Raw genomic sequence first — 22,410 nt, forward strand, 5'->3', positions numbered from 1 at the left:
TTCTTACCATATATTTTAGAACTACTTGATTATTAATTAACCTAATATCTTTTACAATATATTTTACTGGTGCCAAATATTTTAAAACTTCTTAATTTTTAAAATATATTTATATCTTATACCATATAATATATTTCAAGACTCCTTAATTTTAAACATTATAAAGATTATTAACTAATAATTTTTACAAAATAGTAAATAATAATTCATTTATTGTACAATCTTTTGATTAACCAAAAGTTATTTCAGTTATTATTTTCCGGTGATTGAACTCTTACAACAATTTTAGGATTAATAGCTTGTTTGACCAAACTTATAAAATCAACTTATTTTGAAAAGTGTCTTTTTCAAAAAAATACTTTTGGTAAGAAGAAGTTTGTGTTTGACCAATAAATTTTAAAATGTACTTTTGAACAACAATTAGTGTTTGAACAAGCTTTTAAAAGTGCTTTTAAGTATTTTTTTTTTTCTTAGAAGTGCTTTTGGGGAGAAGCTACATTTTTTTAGCTTATATGAAAAACTAATTTTATTACTCCTTAGAAACATTTATTTTCTCTCAAAAGTTTGACCAAACACCTCAATTTTTTAAAATAAATACTTTAGAAGAAAAATAAGCTTGGCCAAATGGTCTATAAGACTCCTAATATTGTTGACTTTTCCAAAAATAACAACTATATAATTTAGGACTCCTCCTAATGTTGTGTATTTTGGCATAATAGTCAATAACATTTGTATATTTTTGGAGTTTTTTTTTTTAATTCTCTTCTCATATATCATTTCATAACTTAAGTCAATATTATAAAAGTAACTAAACTATAATTTAAGAAAAAAAGTAAAAAAGAAATGATTTTGTCATTGTAGAGTATTTTAACGAAGTGGAAAAAATTTAAATGATATTCTTAAGGACCTTCACACTTTTAATATAGTATAGAAGTCTGTAGGGGTGTTCATGGGTTAGTTTGGGTCGGTTCTTGGTCAAAATCATAACCAAACCAACTTAGTCAGTTTTTAAATTTCTACAACCAAATCAAACCAAACAAAAAAATAATCGTCGGTTTCGTTCTTAGCGATTTAGTTCGGTTTGGTTCGGTTTTTTCAATTTATAACTTTAACTAATGATAAAAGTTGAAGATTTAAAAAAAATCCAAGCTAACATATGAGATGTTAACCGAGTGTTGTATCTCAACCTTGAAACTAACATGTCAACTGAGTGTTATACTACAACAAAACTATGAACAACACCATATGAACGCTTCTAATTTTTTTAAAAAAAAACTACATTTAACAGAATGATATGATAAACCCCCCAAAAGGTAAATCATTAAAAGATATTGAAACAAAATTTAAAAAATATCCACGCACTAATAAAAATAGATTCACTAGAAACCTAATAAATCTATTTGATCTACTAAATCCGTGCACCCCCCTACAAATGGTATTAGAGCCCAGCAATTTAAAAAGTACGGAAGAGAAATATATATTAGAATTAAATTTAGAGTTAGAGTTAAAAAATTTACCTACAAAATTATTAAATTAATTATGCGAAGACCATTTAAAAATAGAGAAGCTTTTAGAAAAATTAAAGAATCTTTAATTAGTAATTATTCAGAATATATAAGTCTAAATAAAACCAAAAGAAAATCCACAAAAATTAGCCTACATTAATATCTAGTATTGAATCAAAATTAATAACACATTTAAAATCCAGAAGAATGAAACACATACCACCTAATTATGATAAAATTAGATTTAGATATCCACCAAGATATTATAAATATAATTTAAAATGAATAAAGTACAACAATACAAAGAATTAAAACAAATTATATCTGAAAAATGTAAAGAATTAAAAATAAGAATAAAAAGACTACATTATAATATATTTGCCGGAGTTAGTAAAAATTCAATAGATACACAGAAAGATGAAATATCAAAATTAGAATCACAAATAGATAGTTTAGAATATGTATATCAACATGACCTATTCACAATAAAATGAATAAAGAAGAATTTATAATAGATGAAAAAATATATGAAAACTACGAAGGATCAAAAATAAAAATAGTATTTTCTAATCTAGGACGAAGATATAAGAAAATAGGTGAACATTTATATCTAATGTTAGAAAAAAAAAGAATTAAAATTAGAAGATAAATTAACAGCAATGGTAAGAATAGAAAAAGAAAATGAAGAGATAGATAGGAAAAAGGAAATAGAAAAAATAAAACAACAAACTACTGAAGAAATACGAAAAATAGAAGAAACTAAAAATAGTAGGATTGCTGAATTAGAAAAAGAACTACAAATATTAAAAGAGTTGTATGAACAAAGACAAAAAGAAAAAGAAGAAAAAGATAGAGAATAGAAATTACTAAACGAGATAAATCAATTTAAGGAAAAGTTAGAAATAAAAAATGAAGAATTAGAAATAAATAATATAGATATTGAAGAGACAGATAATTATGAGTCCGAAGATAGTGAAACATATACAGAAATATTAACAAATACAAAAAATTTAGAAATCAATGAAGAACAAAACGAAATTAATGAGGAGAACTTAGAAAATACCCACACAGAAATAAATACTCTTGATAAAAAAGAAAATGAAAATATAATACCTAAAACAACAGAAATAAGAAAACCTATATATTATAAGAATAAGTTTAAAAAATATAATGAATATGATAAATGGATACCAAAACAAATAGTGAATAAAAATTATAACTTTTTAGATCTAGACTGTGTAATAGATACAGAAAAAACAATACAATTATGGATAGGATATATGACAAAACAATTATTAGATAATAATATAAATATAACAGATGCACCGGAATATATAGAAAAAACTCTAATAGGATCAGTAAAACTATGGTTTGCAAATTTAACTGAAAATAGCAAAAAAGTACTAAGAACTAATAAACCTATAGAAGGAACATCATCGACAACAACTAAACTAACACCTATAGAATTATTAAAAAAATATGAAACAACTATAAAAGATGAATTTGGTAGTACGACAACAATCGAAGAAGAACAAAATGATGAAAAAGATACAAATAGAAATTTAATGTTAAAATTAGCAATATGTAATATGTGTTATATAGATGAATATACTTGCGCATTTAAAGAATATTATTACAAAGGAGCATATAGTATAGAAGAAAGTAAAGAAATAAGAAAATTATATTTTAATAAATTACCCGAGCCATTTAGTTCGAAAATAATAAAAAGTTGGGAAGAAGCAAAAATAGTAGATACGTTAGGAGCAAGAATAAAATATTTACAACAATGATATAGAAACTTATGCGAAAAATATAGAGAAGAATTAAAAATGGAAAAAACATTAATAAAAAATTTAGCATGTTGCAAAAATAAAATAGCACCCCAATTTGGATGCGAGGAAAGATACTATAAGAAAAGAAAAAGACATAAGAAATATAAGAAATATAAAAAATCAAAATATAAATATAAAAAACCAAGAAAAAGATATTATGTAAAAAATTATAAACATAAAAGACCATATAGAAAGAAGAAATCTATAAAAGAATGTACTTGTTATAACTGTGAAAAATTAGGACATTTAGCTAGAGATTGTAAATTACCTAAAAATCCAAAAAATAAACAAATATCAGAAATAAGAATAGATAATACCGAATATATGAAGATAGATTATATATATTATGAATTAGAAAGTGAAGATAGTATATATGAAATTTCAGAAAAAGATAGCGAAATAGATGAATCAAATGACTGAAGAAGATATAAAAATAAGAACAAAGGAAGAATATTTAAATGATGAAGGAACGGAACAAAAAATAATATTTGATAGTAACATATTTGATGAAATAAAAGGAAAAGAATTAGATTTAAGTGTAGAGAAAATATTTAAAATACCAACAATAAAAAATATTTTTACTAGGAAAAAGGATGAATATTATGTAGTATGCCAAAAAGAACTTGTAATAGACTGCAGATATGCAAAAGGAAAAGCTAGTATACCACTAGTAACAAAAAGAATAATTAATAAAGAAATAAATGATATAAAAAGTAAAGGAGATCCAATAAAATATGTACACCTTGGAGGTACAGAGATATTAATAAAAACATGTTTTAGAGAAGGAATAGATACACCAATAGAATTATATTTAGCAGATGATAGAATTATAAAACCTATAGAAAAAAGCATAATAACTGCCGTAAAAGGAAATCTAATATATCAAAAATTTAAATTTATAATAAGTGCAAATTATTCAGTAGCAGTAACAAATAGAAATATAGATAAATCACTAGTATTATATTGAAAAATATCAGGAATAGAATTAACCCCAGGAAGTAAAATATTCACAGCAAGATGTAAAAATCTATATGTATTAACAACAAAACATAAAATAACAGGGAAAAATAAGATTAACAAAATACAAATAGAAAGCCCATTCGAACAAATTGTAAAAACAATAGATTATAATGATTATACCTATAGAGACATAGATACAGAAGAAAATTTAAAAATAGTAAATGATAGAATAAGTACAACAAAAAGAATAGCTAATGAAAAACCAGAATCATTAAGCTCATAAAAAAGAACAAGTTATGAAACAAATTCAATAAGTAATTCAAACCAATATTACATAACAGAAAAAATAAATGAAAAAGAATATTTAATACTTTTGAATACAGGACAAGAAGAAAATCATATAGCAAAATATCTAGTAAAAAATGAAGAAATAAAGACTGATAATGATATGTGCCCAGATCTACCAAGAAGTTTAATAAATAATAAAAATATAGCAGAAAAAGAAATAATAATAGGAGTTAGAAAAATAAAAATAGAATTCGAAGTAAAGGAAGAAATGCAAAAAGCAGATATAATATTAGGAATAAAATAGTTAGAACAAGTAAAACCATATAACATAGAACATACACAATTAACCTTAACATATAACAAAGAAAAGTTATTCTTAAAAAGAGCCTTAACATGAAATGAAGATATATGTATTAATGAAGATAGTAGTAGAAGGATATTACAGTAGATATTATACGCCTATGATAGATACAGGAGCAGAAGCTAATTTATGTAGATATAATTGCTTACCAGAAAGTAAATGGGATAAATTAAAAACACCAATAATAGTTAAAGGATTTAATAATGAAGGAAGCTTAATTACTTATAAAGCTAGAAATGTAAAAATACAAGTATGGGATAAGATATTAACAATAGAAGAAATTTATAATTATGAATTAACATCAAAAGATATACTTTTAGGATTTCCATTCTTAGATAAATTATACCCACATATAATAACCAAAACAGACTGGTGGTTTAAAACACCATGTAAAGAAAAAGTAAGAGCAAAAAGAGTTAATAATAAAATAAGAAAGAAAACTGATTGGATAAAAGAAAGTGAAAAAATTACACAAAAGTTAGAAAATATAAAAAATATTGAAGATACAATAGAACTAGTAGTATTTTCGATAAATAAAACAGAAATAACTATATTTTCAATAAATAAAATAGAAATAATTCAGAAAAAATTAGAATAATTATATAGTGAAGATCCATTAAAAGGATGGAAAAAACATAAAACTACTATAAAAATTGAATTAATAGATAAAAATAGCATAATAACCCAAAAACCATTAACATATAATTTTGACGATTTAAAAAAATTTAAAATGCACATAGATGAATTATTAGAAAAACAATACATACAAAAAATTAATAGTAAACATAATAGTCCAGCATTTATAGTAAATAAACATAGTGAACAAAAAAGAGGAAAAAGTAGGATGGTTATTGACTATAGAAATTTAAATGCAAAAACTATAACATATAATTATCCAATACCAAATAAGATATTAAAAATAAGACAAATCCAAGGATATAATTATTTTAGTAAATTCGATTGTAAATCAGGATTTTACCACCTAAAGCTAGAAGAAGAATCTAAAGAATTAACCGCATTTACGGTACCACAAGGATTTTATGAATGGAACGTGTTACCATTTGGATATAAAAATGCACCAGGTAGATATCAACATTTTATGGACAATTATTTTAAACAATTATCTAATTATATAGTGTACATAGATGATATATTATTATATACAAAAACCAAAGAAGAACATTTAAAATTATTAGAACAGTTTACAGATATAATAGAAAAATCGAGAATAAGTCTAAGCAAAAAGAAAGCTGAAATTATGAAAAATCAGATAGAATTTTTAGGAATACAAATAGATAAAAGTGGAGTAAAAATGCAACAACATATAGTACAAAAAATAATAAATTCGAAAGAAGAATTAGATACAAAAAAGAAATTACAATCATTTTTAGGACTACTAAACCAAGTAAGAGAATATATTTCAAAATTAGCAGAAACTTTAAAATCACTACAGAAAAAATTAAAAAAGGATATAGAATATACCTATGATGAAAAAGACAAAAAACAAGTTCAAAAAATAAAATTACTTTGTAGAGAATTACCAAAATTACAATTTCCAGATGAAAATAGAAAATTTATATATATAGTAGAAGCAGATGCTAGTGAATATAGTTACGGATGAGTACTTAAATATCGATATGAAGCAGAAAAAATAGAACATCATTGTAGATACTAATCGGGTACGTTCAACGAGACAGAAATAAAATGGGAAATAAATAGGAAAGAATTATGTTCATTATATAAATGTTTATTAGCATTTGAGCCATATATTGTATATAACAAATTTATTGTACGAACAGATAATACACAGGTACGCTGGTGGTTAACAAAGAAAATACAAAATTCAGTTACAACAAAAGAGATTCGGAGACTAGTTTTAAATATATTAAATTTCACATTTATAATTGAAGTGATTAGTACTAACAAAAATGTTATTGCAGATTACATATCAAGACAAAGCTACACAGACTGAAATAATAGAAGAAGATACTCTAGAAAAAATACTTAACACCCTAACTACGCTTTCAATGAAAGTGGACAGTATGGGTAATGAGATAGAAAAGCTAAAGAGTAGTGAAGATAAACTGAAGTCTATAGCTACAAATCAGCTAACTCAGCAGTGTGCAGAGCTATGTCGATCGGAAGACATTAAAAATCCAGAGCTAGAAGGAGACGTTGGGACACTCCATAAAACCTATAACATTTATCAATCTACTTCTGCAGGTACAAGCAAAGGAGTTAATAGACCAAGATACCAGAATATAAATATGAACAAAATATTTGAAAAACCATTTACACCAAAAACACAAAAAGACCATTTATTCATACCCCCACAAGTTAACACATACCGAGATAGCCTAAACCAAGACAAAAAAGTATACAACTACACCGCCCAGAAATACATAGAAAATATATACAGAGTACAAACCTTTCTAAACCACAACCCCAGAGCTACAAATATCAAAGAAACAAATACCAACTATATAACCCAAAAATTACAAGGATATAACAAACTAATCGCACTACCCAAAACTAACCCAAGCCTAGTTAAAACCTGTTTTGATTATGGACTACTAAATACCATATATACCTAAGACGGAGAAGAGCTAACAGCTATGGAAGAATTATACAAGATATTCACCACCTACAAAAGAATAACAAAAGGAAATTTATTTTATATAAAGTGTTATACTGCACCAGCAGAGATATTATATGACGAAATAAAACCAGTTATACAAGTTGTAAAGATAGGATTAACTAGAGATATGATTATACTAGAAGATATTACGCAGCAACCGGAGATACTCAGAATTGAGATACCAGATTTTTATGCAAATAAACGACTTATTGGACTAGCTACTATCATTCAAGAACTAGCAAATAACTATACTAACGGAAACCCAATATGGAGCTATTATTCAAGAGAGCATCAAATGATTTACTCAAATTCAAAAGAGCTACGACAAGCAGATATGAAAGATGTAAGACAATGGATAATGACGCTACTGAACCCAGAAAAACAATCTACCGCAAGAGCAATAAAAAAAGGATTTATTTTAGACGGACTGCTAACAAGATATTGTAAGATAATTGGACATAAATATCCAGATCACCAATGTTCGAGGTCTAATGGAGAAGATAATATTATTCCAGAGATACATCTAGAATAAAAATCAAGAAGACAAAATGCCAACTGGAAAGATAAGATAAGGAGCAATAATGGAGCAGATACGACAAAATCAACAGAGACAAGATACTATACAAAGTCTGAATTATTGTACAAAGTCATTGATTGAATTATTGTACATTGATTGAATTATTAGACTTTTACGTAGATGTAGGAAAATAGGTAAGGCCTATAAGCCCCTTTTGTTGACTTTTTTTCTTTCTTTAGTTTTAGTTTTAAAAACATGTGTAAAGATAGATTGATTGTAAAGCTTACCTTTTGTTCTATAAATAAAGAAAGCAGAAGGCATTGCAAAGGCAAGCCTTCATGCGTTGAAGCAACTTTTCTCTCCACTCCACAACAAATACTTTACTCAGTTAATCGAATAAACATATTTCAATGGAAAAAGCTATGGAGGAACAAAACTCAGAAATATCAAAGCTACCCGAACAGGTATATCTATTTATGATTATGAATAGCTAAATTCATAATTCCCAACAATCATGATATGATAAAATAAATTCATATTAGTTACTTTATAGTAGAATTATTCGAAGAATAATATGTTAAGACGTTTATTAACAAAGCGGAAATGGAGAAAAATCCCTAAGGACTATGCCATCCTAAAGGTGAAACCAATGAGGCAAGAAGCCGTGGCGGGGAGTAACCAGAGTAGAGGCGCTGTTTAAGGGAAAAAGTATCCGGATTACCATGTTAATAGTGACGGAAGAACATATTATTTAAGAATAATCTAGTATATAGTAAGCTAAGATGACCATATTTTGTTATGTGCATGGTTGAAGGGAATATTTTGAAAAAAGCAATTTTATGAAAATGAATGATAATTTATCTGATGTGATGGTAGATAAATTCAAAATACTTATTTTGTATGCACTTAGAGATATAAAAGTAGCAGATATAAGAAAAATCATATTAGAAAAAGCTTTTGGTAAATACTACATGACTAGAGTAAATTATATACCATATCTACCTAATTACTCTTACAAATACTTACGATGATAAGCTACACAGAATTTTTAGAAAAAGATATAAGAAACATACAGTTACTAGAAAAACAGATAAAAATAAATATAGACAAATACATGGAAAATAAAGATATGAAATACATAGAATTTCTTAATAAAAATATGCAAAAACTACTAAGGCTAAAACGAACAACTACAAAATATTATAATAAAACCAATTTTAAAAGATAGATCATTTAGATTATCTTAAAATTTTAATCTTATATATACTCAAAAACATAGAAATTATAGATATTAAGAAAATAATATTAGAAAAAGTAATAGACTACGAAATTGAAACTATAAATTGTCTAGAACAGTTATACGAAGAAATTTACCCAGAAGGATATTATTCAGATTAAAAAATGTTAGAATATATTAGAAAAACTAGAGAAAATCAAGAAAATATAAATAATAAAATTAATTATAGAAACCGAATTAGAAAAATAATGGAAAACCTAAACGAAAAATTAGTATGGATAGAAAAAACCTTAGAAAATTTAGATAAAAGTACATGTGATAGTTTATATAATTTAAAAAACTCACTACGAGAAGAACAACACAAGATAATAAATAACATTGAAAATCTAGAATTAGATATACATTACAGCACAAATAGGATAAATTATTATACAGAAATTTGTAACTCTGCAATTACTACAGGATAAAATAATTAATGAATATATCTTATGAAAAAAGTAAATCATTAAAAGATATTGAAACAAAATTTAAAAAATATCCACGCACTAATAAAAATAGATTCACTAGAAACCTAATAAATCTATTTGATCTACTAAATCCGCGCACCCCCCTACAAATTCAAAAAAAAAGTTAAAATTAGTGATTATCTATAGTCTAATGAATCTCAGTAATAAATTTCAATATACAACAAGATATTATTTTCACAATTCATATCATTTGTCATTCAAAGTGCACAATTCATATAGAATCTCATAAGGTACTATCAACTGGATGAAGACATGACAATGTGTTACGACTTAAGTTAAATCATGATTAAAATATAAAATATAATAAATATTTATATTATATTTATGAATAATACATAAATAATTTATATATATATATATATATATATATATATATATATATATATATATATCGATTCAATTTAGTTATTTTGTCAGCTCTTTTAGAGTAAAACCAAACCAAATTAGTGTCGGCTTTTAAAATTCCAAACCAAACCAAACCAAACCAAATCAAACCTAACCAATTATCGGTTTTGTTTGGATCACAGTTCGATTTGGTTAAAATACAAACCATGAACACCCCTAGATGTGTGTGTGTGTGCATACATACATACATACATACATACATACATACATACATACATACATATATATATATATGTATGTATGTATGTATACTAGTTTAGTATACGTACATTAAACGCGGGGGTGAATCTATTAAGGCCCGTGAGGGTGCCACGCCACCCATAAGCTTCGACGTAAATTCTATATATGTATAGGTATATATATATAGAGTATAAATATATAATAATAGTGCCACCCAGAGAACCTAAGTGTTCTGTAGTGCCAGTGGCAAAGAGGCATGTATTCTACCCGAAGGATGCAGGTTCGAATCCCGCTGGCAGCAACCTCTTTTGGATATTAAAACTTAGCTATTCTATCAATTGTGTCCAACTATGCGACAAGCTTTTTATACAATACATCAAATTTCATACATTTAAGATCTCAACTTAGGTATAATTAGAACCCATTATATGACTTGTCCTTTCAACATAAATAAGATTTAAATTTTGTGGAAAGTATATAGATTAATCTTATCAGATTAAGTTAATCTATAATAATAATTCGATCTTAATTGAAAAATTCTTTTTTCTTCCTCATCACTGGAGATGTTTTTAATTATTGTTGACTTAGATTAATTTATTTATTTTTGATTGAAGCAAGTTTAGGGAGAAGAAGGGAGAGAGTTTAAGTTTTTTTTATATGTTAAGCTTGCTATTTTATTTTATTTTAAAAAAAGATTAATTCTATTTCACTTTAATTTATGAGTTCTGACTCTATTTCAAAATATTAAGTTGTAAATTTTTAATATATAATGAATTTTAATTCTTAATTATTATAATAAAACCTTACACACAAAATAGAGGCCAACTTGCAAAATTTATAAACTTTTTTAAAAATAAATGGATAAAAAGTTGAAGCATTCTTTCTTTTAACCACTCCCCGTTGAGAGATAGTGGCAGAGCCAAAATTTTCATTAGGGTTGTTTAAAATTGAAAGAAAAAATGCATGAACTAGTCGAAGGGGATTCAACATCTACTATATATCAAAATATTTTTTTAACTATATATAAATAGTATAATTTTCTAACGAAGAAGGTTAGTGAACACTTTGGCCACAAGTTGGTTCTGCCCTTTGAGGAGAATCAATGATTTGGCGTCTCCAGTAGATTGAATCGATGAGTTTACTTGGCACCCTGAGACTCTGAATCCTGGATCTGCCTCTGATTGCACATGTATCAAGCGTTAATTAAGAATAAATGTTTATAAAAATAAATTATTGTTTGTACGTTATTTTATCAAGTACCAAAAAGTTTAAACTATAATGAAAAAAATTTAAAGATAAAAAAGTGTAGTTAATTAAAGAGGAACATGATAAATCAACCATCACACTAATAAGGAGCAAAATTAGATGTAGCCAAACATTTATTCCCATTTAATTTATACTATATAGTCTTTATCTATAGGTTAAGATAGTCGTAATTAATAACAACCAGAGTTTAAATACTCTAAATAGTATTTAGTCAGCACAAAATGAGCATAAAAATACCAAAAAAAGAGTTTAGAGGATAGTAAGATCCTCGTAAAGTTTACGTGTATCACTGAAATTTTGGGTATAGTTTGTGGGGGAAGAGGGGAGAGGGAGAGGAGAGTACTTATGCCTTATCTCTTATGCTTATTTAACGATTGTAAAAGCACTTTATTTTTAATGGAGAGTTATTTATATTCTCAGGATTCTACATTTTTATAAAAATTAAAGGAATTTTAGATGATTATACATGTATAACTTAAACTATGTATAACTTATACAACATTTGATAGGTAGATTGAACATCTAAACATCTTTTCTTCACATGTCCAAACCATCTCAATTTTTCCTCTCACTTTGACCATCATAGGAGACACTCTCACCTTCTATGGAATATCCTCTTTCCTGACCCTACCTCTTCAACTATGTTCATACATCTATCGTAGTATCCTCATTTTCACTACTTTGCTCGTTTGAACGTGCAAGCTCTTGACCATTCTTACATAACTAGTCTAACCATCACTTTATATATATATATATATTACCTTCGAGTCTTGGTAACCCATAACTTACACTTCCAACAAAAATACTTAGTTGATAATGAGTAGTATAAATTTAACACACATTTAAGTTATAATTATAAGGGTTGCCTATATTCAAGTCAACAAAGAAGTGAAATCCATAAAATAGAAGTGCAAGGGTTGTATGCCTGTAATGACCCTTCAGGTTATTTTTGAATTTTCACACTTTTTCACCATTTAGAGTTTTTTTTAATAATTTCCCATTATTTATGACTTGCTAGGACTGATAGTTCGGTTATTGGAAAATTTATTTATTTTTTGAAGTCAATTTCCTATTTTAAAGTTTTTACTATTGAAAAGTGGATATAAAGCTTAAATTTTAGGGTAATGGCCTCGTAAGTTAATTTCGACAGTTTCATCAACTCTGAAATATCAATTTTAGGTTAAAAGGACCTTTAATTTGGGTCTTGAGGCTTTCAAACTTATTTTAGGCTATTGGGTGGATTTTGATTAAAACACCCTTAGACGTTCATAAGATTCTGAATGAATTCTAAGGGTCCGATAAAAAATTTAACACTTAGCCATATCTACTGGTGTAAACTTTAATTGGTGCATGCCAAAAATGGCCTTCACATTTGCGAGGCCTTGACTGTGTTTGCAAAATCCAAGGAAAAAAGCCTATTGCAACCATGATATCTTGTCTGTATTTGTTAAGGCCAATTTTATTAGTTATTGTGATTGTTGACTGGTCTTTTCATTTGTAAAGAGTCTTCTCAAGACCGAATAAGACTTTCACCTTTGCAATTATGGTGGACCAATTGCATTCATAAAGGGTAAGCTGGGATGTTGCCCATGTTTTTGATAGGATCTCTGCGATTGATGTCACCCAAATTACACCTCTAAGAAAGTATAAAGTGATCTCTAGTCAAATATAGAGCCCAATGAAGTTGGAGTCGATCCCACGAGCAATAGGTCAAAAATCTATCAAGAGCTTGCTAATGTAATTAGAAAGTGCATAAAGTAAAATGGGTTTTCTTAACTATAAGAGTAACAATAACAATTCTAGAAAATTAGGGTTGTTATCAATATGAGATGATCACTACAATTATGTCCCCCCTGACTTCATAATACAATAGACTGTTCATACATATCAAACTATCTCGGTAACTTTCATGTAAAATCTAATAAGTTATTTATCATCTAATCATCTCTTTTTTTCGGTGAATTTTACTCATCTCCTCTAAGTCTCAGATATCACATTACTAACCCTTGTTTATAATATCAGATTAACTATCTCCTCTCAGTATCAAGTTAATTAGATAAAGCTGATAGCTTCAAATTACTGTTATGATCTGTTTTTTCTAATCTCTACCCCTCTCTCTTAATAAAGTATCAAATTCAGATGAGTCCTAATATTTAAGAAATCAATCAAAGAGAAGAAAATTCCAACACATGTAAGAACACCGTAATGACCTTGCACTTAGCCTGCTTTATTAATTCAATAGGGTTTCCACAACCTAGTAATGGGGTTTAGAAATATGAATGTAGGTCCCATATTTTGTCAAAAAAACCTCAAATGGAAATTCAACTTTACCATTGCATTCAAAACATTGAATTCAGTATGGTTAAATAGTTCATTTGAGAAAATTGGATTTCGAATGAATCCCAAGGCATTACTGGAAACTTGGAAAATTTTCCAAGTTTGTTGGTGCTGGTGCATTACGATCGCATAAAGGCCACTATAATCACCCTATTGGAATCACACAAGGTGTATGATGATTGTATAATAGCAATAGCAATTCATGGATTGCGATAGCAACATCTCTTTACCTGGTATGGGTGTAAAAGGACCCTTTTAGCTGCATTTTGCTCATTTTCTCTTCATCCTAGAGAGCTAAGAACCCTTAAAAGGGTGTGATAACTCAAAATTGAGTCTTTAGAGTGACTTGGGAGCTTGATTAACATCTTTTATTACAAATATCTTTGGATTTAAGGTAAGAATCCTTCAATTTCATGCTTGAATTTCTTGATTATTAACCAAAGCCCCAAATCACTTAGGGATTGATTTTAGTCCAAACTTGGTTTTCACCCATTACTTGAGTGTTATGATTCCTTGTTCATGTATGAATTTTGGGTTGACCTTGAAAATGTGATTTCCATAAATGAAACCCAGTTAGGTTTTTTGGACCCAAAGCACAAAGTGCAATATGAGTGTCATTATTCTCGTGCTGATAAGTAGATTATGATTTTATAGTGTGATGGAATTTTGGGATTGTGAAATGAAGACAAGATTTTGGTGAATGATTTAAGGATTTATGGTTCGACTTTGAGGTAAGCTTCTATCTACTCTTCTCCGTAAGATGACGCGTGTTATATATTGCGTGTGAATGTGAATGTTAAGTTTGATTATGGGTAGAATGACTTAGTATTGAGTATTGAAACTTGGGGATTAGATGGGTGTTTTGACCCATAAGTTGAAATGCTTAATACCCTTATTGAATCCTATTGCCTTCTCCCTATATTGAACTAATTCCTATAGTGGATTTTATATGATACTAGTTGTAGAATGTGATTTTTGTAGTGAAATTATGATTAGTGTGGTTAATATTAGTGGGGCTACTCTAGTGATCTTGTAATCGTAATTTAGGTGGAGTTGACTTAAATTTCCATGTTTCTAGGCAATGTTACTATCTTAGGATTGGTTATGACTAACTTGACATCTAGAAGTTGAACTAGATACCTTAGCCTAGTATAGGGGTGTAAATTGCCTAAATATGGAAATTAAAGATTAGAATTGGGTTCTTCCGACCCACCTAAGGCTAAGACCTGTGTTAGCCTTATGGACTTAGTTACGAATGTTAGCCATAGTTAAGACTATTGAGCCTTTAGAATAAGTTTACTTTGTGTCTTAGTATATTGTGATGATTTTCCTCGAGTTATTATTAGCCTTTAGAGATGTTATTTCCTCTTAGACATGATATTTTTCCTATAGAGATAATATCCCTCATAGTCATGAGATATGACCTATAGATATGAGATGTCTTATAGATGTGATAAACCTCATAGTTATGAGTTCTGCTTCATTGATTCACTGTGCCTCCTCGATGTGAGATGTTTCCTATGTGTGAGATGATTATAGATATGCTTTATGTCTTATAAAAATATTAGGCCTCGTGAATATGCTACGGCTTATAAATATGAAATAATGTATGAATCTAATTTTTATATGGGTTCCGCATATGTATGTGGGCCAACGACGGTGATTATGATGTTGTAATTTTTTCAGACACATTATTGGACTCAAGGCCATATTATGATATGTGTTGACCATCGGGAAGTGTCTATACTTGTACAGGATACGACTGTAGTTTATTGATATATTAATGCTTATGGTTACATTGTATGAATATTGGTGATAGCACGCATAAATTTGGTACATTCATGATCGTTGCATTAATGATTAATACTATTTTGATTATATTATAATATTATTATTTTTATCACTAACTAAGGGTTAAAGCCCACTTTCTTCTTTAAAAATGGATTTTTTCATAATAATAAATGCCAGTTTTAGTGAATAGTTTATATGTAAAAGAGGTTAATAATGATATTTTAAAGACTTGACTGAGATAAGTTTCCGTCAATGATTTGATATTACTAATTGCTCTAGTCGTGAAGGATTTCGACCCTTTCTATACTTTTATAATGATTTAGTCTCGACGTTCAGCTCGGACAACAAACTTACGAATATACATTCTTTTATCCATGACTTTAGACCATGTACCTATCATATCCAGATACACATCTCTCCGGTATGGGACAGATAAAGATATTGGATTGATAATATAAATTTTAGCTAAAACCCAAAGAAAGTTATAATATTTATGTTATGTATATATGCTTATTGGTAATGTGATATTGATGATGAATGATGAATTATGGAATTATACTCAACCTTGCTTCTCTTTAAATGTTTATTTACTTTAGCCCTCGTGGGTCTTTCTCTTTACTTTAGCATTGCGGGGTCTGTCATTTACTTTATCCCTCGTGGGGCTTGCACTTTATTTTATCTCTCATGGGTCCCGCTCTCTATTATTGACATTAATTTGGATATTATGATGATATCAGGCCAGGCCAAAGGATATTATGATGATATGATGATACTCGGCAAGGTCAGAAGATATTATGATGATACTCAACAAGGACGGAGGATATTATGATGATGTATTGATACCCGATAACTCTCCAAGATAATTATATTGATGTGCCTATGTGCATATCTACCAGTTTGAGTTCGACTATCCCTCTGTACGACATATATATATATACACACGCATATATATATACACACTCACATGGGAAAGTCAGAGGATAATTATGATGAGGATAATAATGATGATGATGGTTATAAGGATGACAATGGTTATGATGATGATGTTGTGTGCAATATTGTGAATTCTGTTGCATTCATTTTTACATGAGCATCACCTATCACCAGCATGCACTTATATCTATTAGCTTATATAGGAAGGTTGTATAGATATGGGTGATGACTATGCCTTTTGTTATTGTATGCTAATTTAACTTTTTAAGCCTAGGGAAGTGGGGATACATATAACATCAGCTAGATATTTGGTTTTCTGGAATAGACGAAGAAGACAAAACAATAAAATACACTAAAGAGAAGACAAAATAGTAAGCAATCTAGAAATACTTATAGGCACCCCACATTTTAAGAAAAACACTATCCCCAGTGCAAATATATAAATAAAAACCTGGCTAGTAGGACTCTTCTTCCAAATCTAGGGTCATGCCACCTGCATCAAATCATCATCAGAGTCTTCCTCACTACATTCGGCCTCCATATCGGAATCTAACAGTCGGCGATCCTTATATGTTGGTACATCATCATCCAATGGTTCCTCAAAACCATTCCCCACTCCACACATAGCTCTAGCATGCTCATTAAGTGGATAGTCATAATCCAGCTGACGGATCTCTGTAGCAGTAGGAACACGACCTCTACTCATCATACTGAGATTTGTCATGCCATAAAGATGGATAAAGAAGTTTTTATCTCATGCGTGACATTCAGCAGTGCTAAGAATTGTGCCTTGGCTGGTCTCTGGACCCTTCACCTTTGTTACATCCACTTTCTTTGGGTTCTGAGGCAACTTGTGATCCGCTGGCTCCGCTTTAAAGTTTTTCTTTTTTAAAATTACGGTCAGCAAGCTTCCAAAGATGAATGGTGTCCTTTTATGCATCCTTGCTTTATGCATAGAAGCACATATAACTGCACCAACTTTTACTGGAACATCAGTTATCAAAGCATATACTAAACATACCTAATCGTGAGAGACTTTGGTGAGCTGCTTTCTCGAAATCAAGCTAGCATTGACTATCCTTAGCCAGATACGAGCTTCTCAATTCAAAAAATCATATGGAAAGGTGTTCTGGTGGCCTTTGTCCTTGTGATAGAACCATCGAGCCATAGACCTTGAACCACACAATTATGCCTGGTGGCTCTATAGGGAGGCTTGCTGTATAATTCCTTCAACCTGGCATGATCCACATTTAGAGTACCCAAAAAGAGTTAAAAAACTTGACCATTAGATATAGGATTTGCCCTTGAATCTTAGCATAAAACTCCTGAGTCTAATCTAGATTTTACTCACCCATGTCTTAGAAAATAAAGTCAAGTTTTAGTTCTGTGATCCTAGCCAAAATATGAGGGCAGTGCCTCGCCAAAATCTTTCTTTGAATAAGCTCCAGTGGAACGTATCTATTTACTTTTTTATCTTTATACCACTCCTAACCATCCTCTAAGACCCATTTAATTTCAAAAGTACGTTGAGGCCCTGGAAGAGACGATGAAGTGGGTTTCTCCTTTCTTGCTCATTTCTATCCCTTCTGAGATGTGGATGCTTTGTCCTTGCCAGTGCTTTCTTTAGAAGCCATATCACCTGAGTGCATCATATAATCATGTTAGCCATACTTAATCAAAACTCACTACAATTAAGAAGAGGGTGGTGAAATCACCACCCCATACTTAATTTGTTAGTATAAACCAATTAAGTGGTGTTGTTGGGTACTCAGACTTTGCTGACATACAGTTTGATCTTGGGTGCCAACATTATTCACAACATTATTAGCACATTGGACACTCACATGGTGCATTTTATTTTTTCTTTTGTGAGTCATAATTTCACTCCATAAACCCCTCACATTCCACAATAATATTGCAATTCGAACTAACACACAATTGGTTTACAAAATCAATTCCTATTAACACCACCAATTCCACTAATTCAGAGGTTAAATTAAAATCCACAACAATGATGGTTTCCAAAATAATGGTGTTCATCTTCCCCAAGAGTTTCAAAACTAATTTTATAAAGCTATGGCAAGAATTCAATCTACAATCCTCAAGAAATCAATTAACAGTTATAACATAAAGTGACAACATCAAAGGATTACGAAAGAAAAACTTACCTTAAAGATGGAAGATTGAAGAAATAAAGGGAGAATTGTTGAGATTATGAAGCAAAGAAGAATCTTAAAGGACAAAGGGAATGTTGAGAGCACAATCTTGTATGGCTTAGGGGTGAAGTAAGGGTGAATTTGGGAATTTAGGGCATGGACTTTATTTAAAGAATGAATCCTGGGTCGGGTTGACCCAATTAAAAATCGAACACTAAGCTAAATTTGGAGTGATGTGCGGTGTACAAGTTATCGCACAAGTTTAAGTGTGCATCACATTGAGCATCGTATAAGTTAAACAGTAACCCTATGCGGTATGTTTGGCGTGGCATATGTTATCACACAAAGGTAAGTATGTGGCGCATAAGTAATAGCTTGCCTTAGGCAGTGAAATTATGCCTTATGTTGTGTGACGCACAAGCAATCACCAACATTAAGGTGTGCGCCATCTAAGTTATCGCACAAGTCAAGTTAGGTGCTGTATAGGCAGTCACACAAGTGAAATAGTGAGGGTGTGCGGTTGGGTATGCGACGCATAAGCAAGCGATAAAATTAAGGTGTGCGCCGCATAAGGTGTCGACAAGTTAGGTTAGGCACCGCATAAGGTAACGCGTATGTAAGGCAATGAGCTTAGTCTATATCTTAGGCGATGCCTTTGCTATGGCCTATGTAAACTTGGGCACCATACACCCTGTAGTAAACTTTAACTTAGAAGTCATGCACCTCATTCTTCATACAAAGCATTGAGAAAGGTCCATACTGCAAAACTTTTAAAGTCGGATAAACGTAATTTGAGTCACAATTCTAACACGAATCATGACTCGAGCCTTAATATTTGACACTTACCGCCTTTAATATGACTCACTTTCACACCATGTTTTAGAACCTATCACCTCCTTAATGCTTCGAACACCTACACTTAATTAAAAATAATTAAAAATAATTAAAAATAATTAGAAGGATGGGTTGCCTCCAGCCAAGCACCGTAGTTTTGGTCGTGGATCGACTCTTATTTTTGTATTTTTGATTTAGATATAAAAATCAATGTAAAATCATGGGTTGCCTCGTGCCTGATTTATTGTCGTGGCATGACTCAGTTATCTTGACTACTCAGATTTCATCGAGATAGATAGTAGCAATACTTTTTATTGAGTCTTTTGGACCGATATAAAGTTTGACTCGTTGCCCGTTAACTTTGAAGATGTTTCTATCTTCACTTTCAAGTTTGACTACTCTAGATGAGTAGACTTAGCTCACTTTAAACGGGCCTGAACACTTAGACTTAAGTTTACCTGGAATAGTTTGAGTTTGGAGTTGAACAGAAGCACCAAGTCACCTTTCTGGAAATCTCATTTTTTAATCCTCCGATCATAATACTTCTTCATCTTCTCCTTGTATAGGTCTGACCTTTCATAAGCCCCGAGACAGAATTCATCCATCTCATTCAATTGTGCCAGTCTTAGCTCCGCTGCCTCCTCCTAATTCAAATTTAACCTTTTAAGTGCCCATAAAGTCTTCTGCTCTATCTCTATCGGGAAGTGAAATTCTTTGCTGTAGACTAAATGATACGGTGACATACGGATGGGTGTATTGAAAGTAGTCCGATATGTCCACAAGGCATTATCGATCTTTCGAGACCAAACTTGCCTACTAGCATTCACCGTTTTGGCTAGGATGGCTTTAATCTCCCGATTCTAAACCTCCACTTGCCCATTAGTTTGTGGGTGATATGGAGTTGCTAATCTATATTGTTTCACCCCATATTTTTCCAAGGAATCTCGAAACACTTAGTTGGAAAAATAAAATCCTCCATTGCTTATACTAGCACGTGGTACTCCAAAGCAAGAGAAGATATTCTTTTTGAGAAATGCAACAACTTTCTTTCCTTCATTATCAGCCAAGGCGACGGCTTCAACCCATTTCAGTACATAATCAAAAGAAACTAGAATGTACTTCATCCCATATGAGCTTACAAAAAGGCCTATGAAATTGATGCCCCAGACGTCAAGCAATTCTACTTCCAGCATCTTTCTCAAAGGCATCTCATGCCGCTTGGATATTGACCCCTGCCTTTGACATTGGTCACAACTTTGCACGAACTCATGAGCATCTTTGAATAAAGTTGGCCATAATAGCCACTCTGCAACACCTTTCTAGCAGTTCGATTACCTGCATAGTGACCTCCAACTGGGGAAGCATGACATGCTTCCAATTTACTGAATACATCTACTTCTAGCATAGATCTCCTTATAATATAGTCAGCACACCACCGAAATAATACAGCTCATCACAGAAGTAATGTGTCACATCATGAAGGAATTTCTTTCTTTAATGAAAAGAAAGATTTTTCAAAATAAACTTGCTCACCACATAGTTTGCAAAATCAGCGTACCAAGGCATTTTCTCCATAACAGTAGCCAAGATCTCTTCATTCAGAAATGCATCATTGATCTCCATTTCATCTCTAACTGCTTGCTCACCTTCTATCCTAGATAGATAATCTGCAACTTGGTTTTTACAACCTTTTCTATCTTTAACTTTAAAGTCAAAATCTTGGAGAAGAAAAACCCATCTAATCAAACTTGGTTTTGCATCCTTCTTATCCATTAAATATCTCAAGGCTGCGTGGTTAGTATGGACCACCACCTTGGTTCCTAGCAGATAAGCCCAAAATTTCTCAGAAGCATAGACTATAGCAAGGAGTTCCTGTTCGGTGATGGTGTAGTTTTTTTTGAGCTCCATTCAATGGTCTGCTGGCATAATAGATAGGATGAAAAAATTTATCCTTCTTTTTCCCCAACACTGCTCTAAGGGCAACACCACTTGCATCACACATAATCTCAAACGATTTTGACCAATCCGGTGCAACAATGATCGGGGCTTCAACCAACTTCTTTTTAAGGCATTCAAATGCCTTCAAGCAATCATAATCAAAGGAGAACATATCTTCCTTCTCCAAAAGTTGCAAAGTGGGTTTACAATCTTTGAGAAGTCCCTTATAAACCTCCGATAAAAGCCAGCATGTCCAAGGAAACTACGCACTCCCTTCACTTAAATGGGAGGTGGTAGCTTCTCAATAACCTCTACCTTGGCTCGATCTACCTCTATCCCTTTTGCTAAAATTTTGTGCCCGAGAACAATGCCCTCTTTTACCATAAAGTGGCATTTCTCCCAATTAAGCACCAAATTGAATTCCACACATCGTTGCAAGGCCTTAATCAGGTTCGCTAAACACAGCTCAAATAAATCTCCTACCACAACAAAATTATCCATGAACACCTCCAAGGTGTCCTCCACTATATCTGAGAAAATAAATATCATACACCTTTGGAAGGTAGTAGGTGCATTACATAACCTAAACGGCATCCTCTTGAACACAAAATTTCCATATGGGCATATAATGTTGTCTTATCCTAATCTTCAGGAGCAATACAGACCTAATTATAGCCAGAATATCCATCCAAGAAGCAATACCAC

This window comes from Capsicum annuum, chromosome 5 (genome assembly GCF_002878395.1).
Source record: "Capsicum annuum cultivar UCD-10X-F1 chromosome 5, UCD10Xv1.1, whole genome shotgun sequence".
Taxonomy (NCBI): Eukaryota; Viridiplantae; Streptophyta; class Magnoliopsida; order Solanales; family Solanaceae; genus Capsicum; species Capsicum annuum.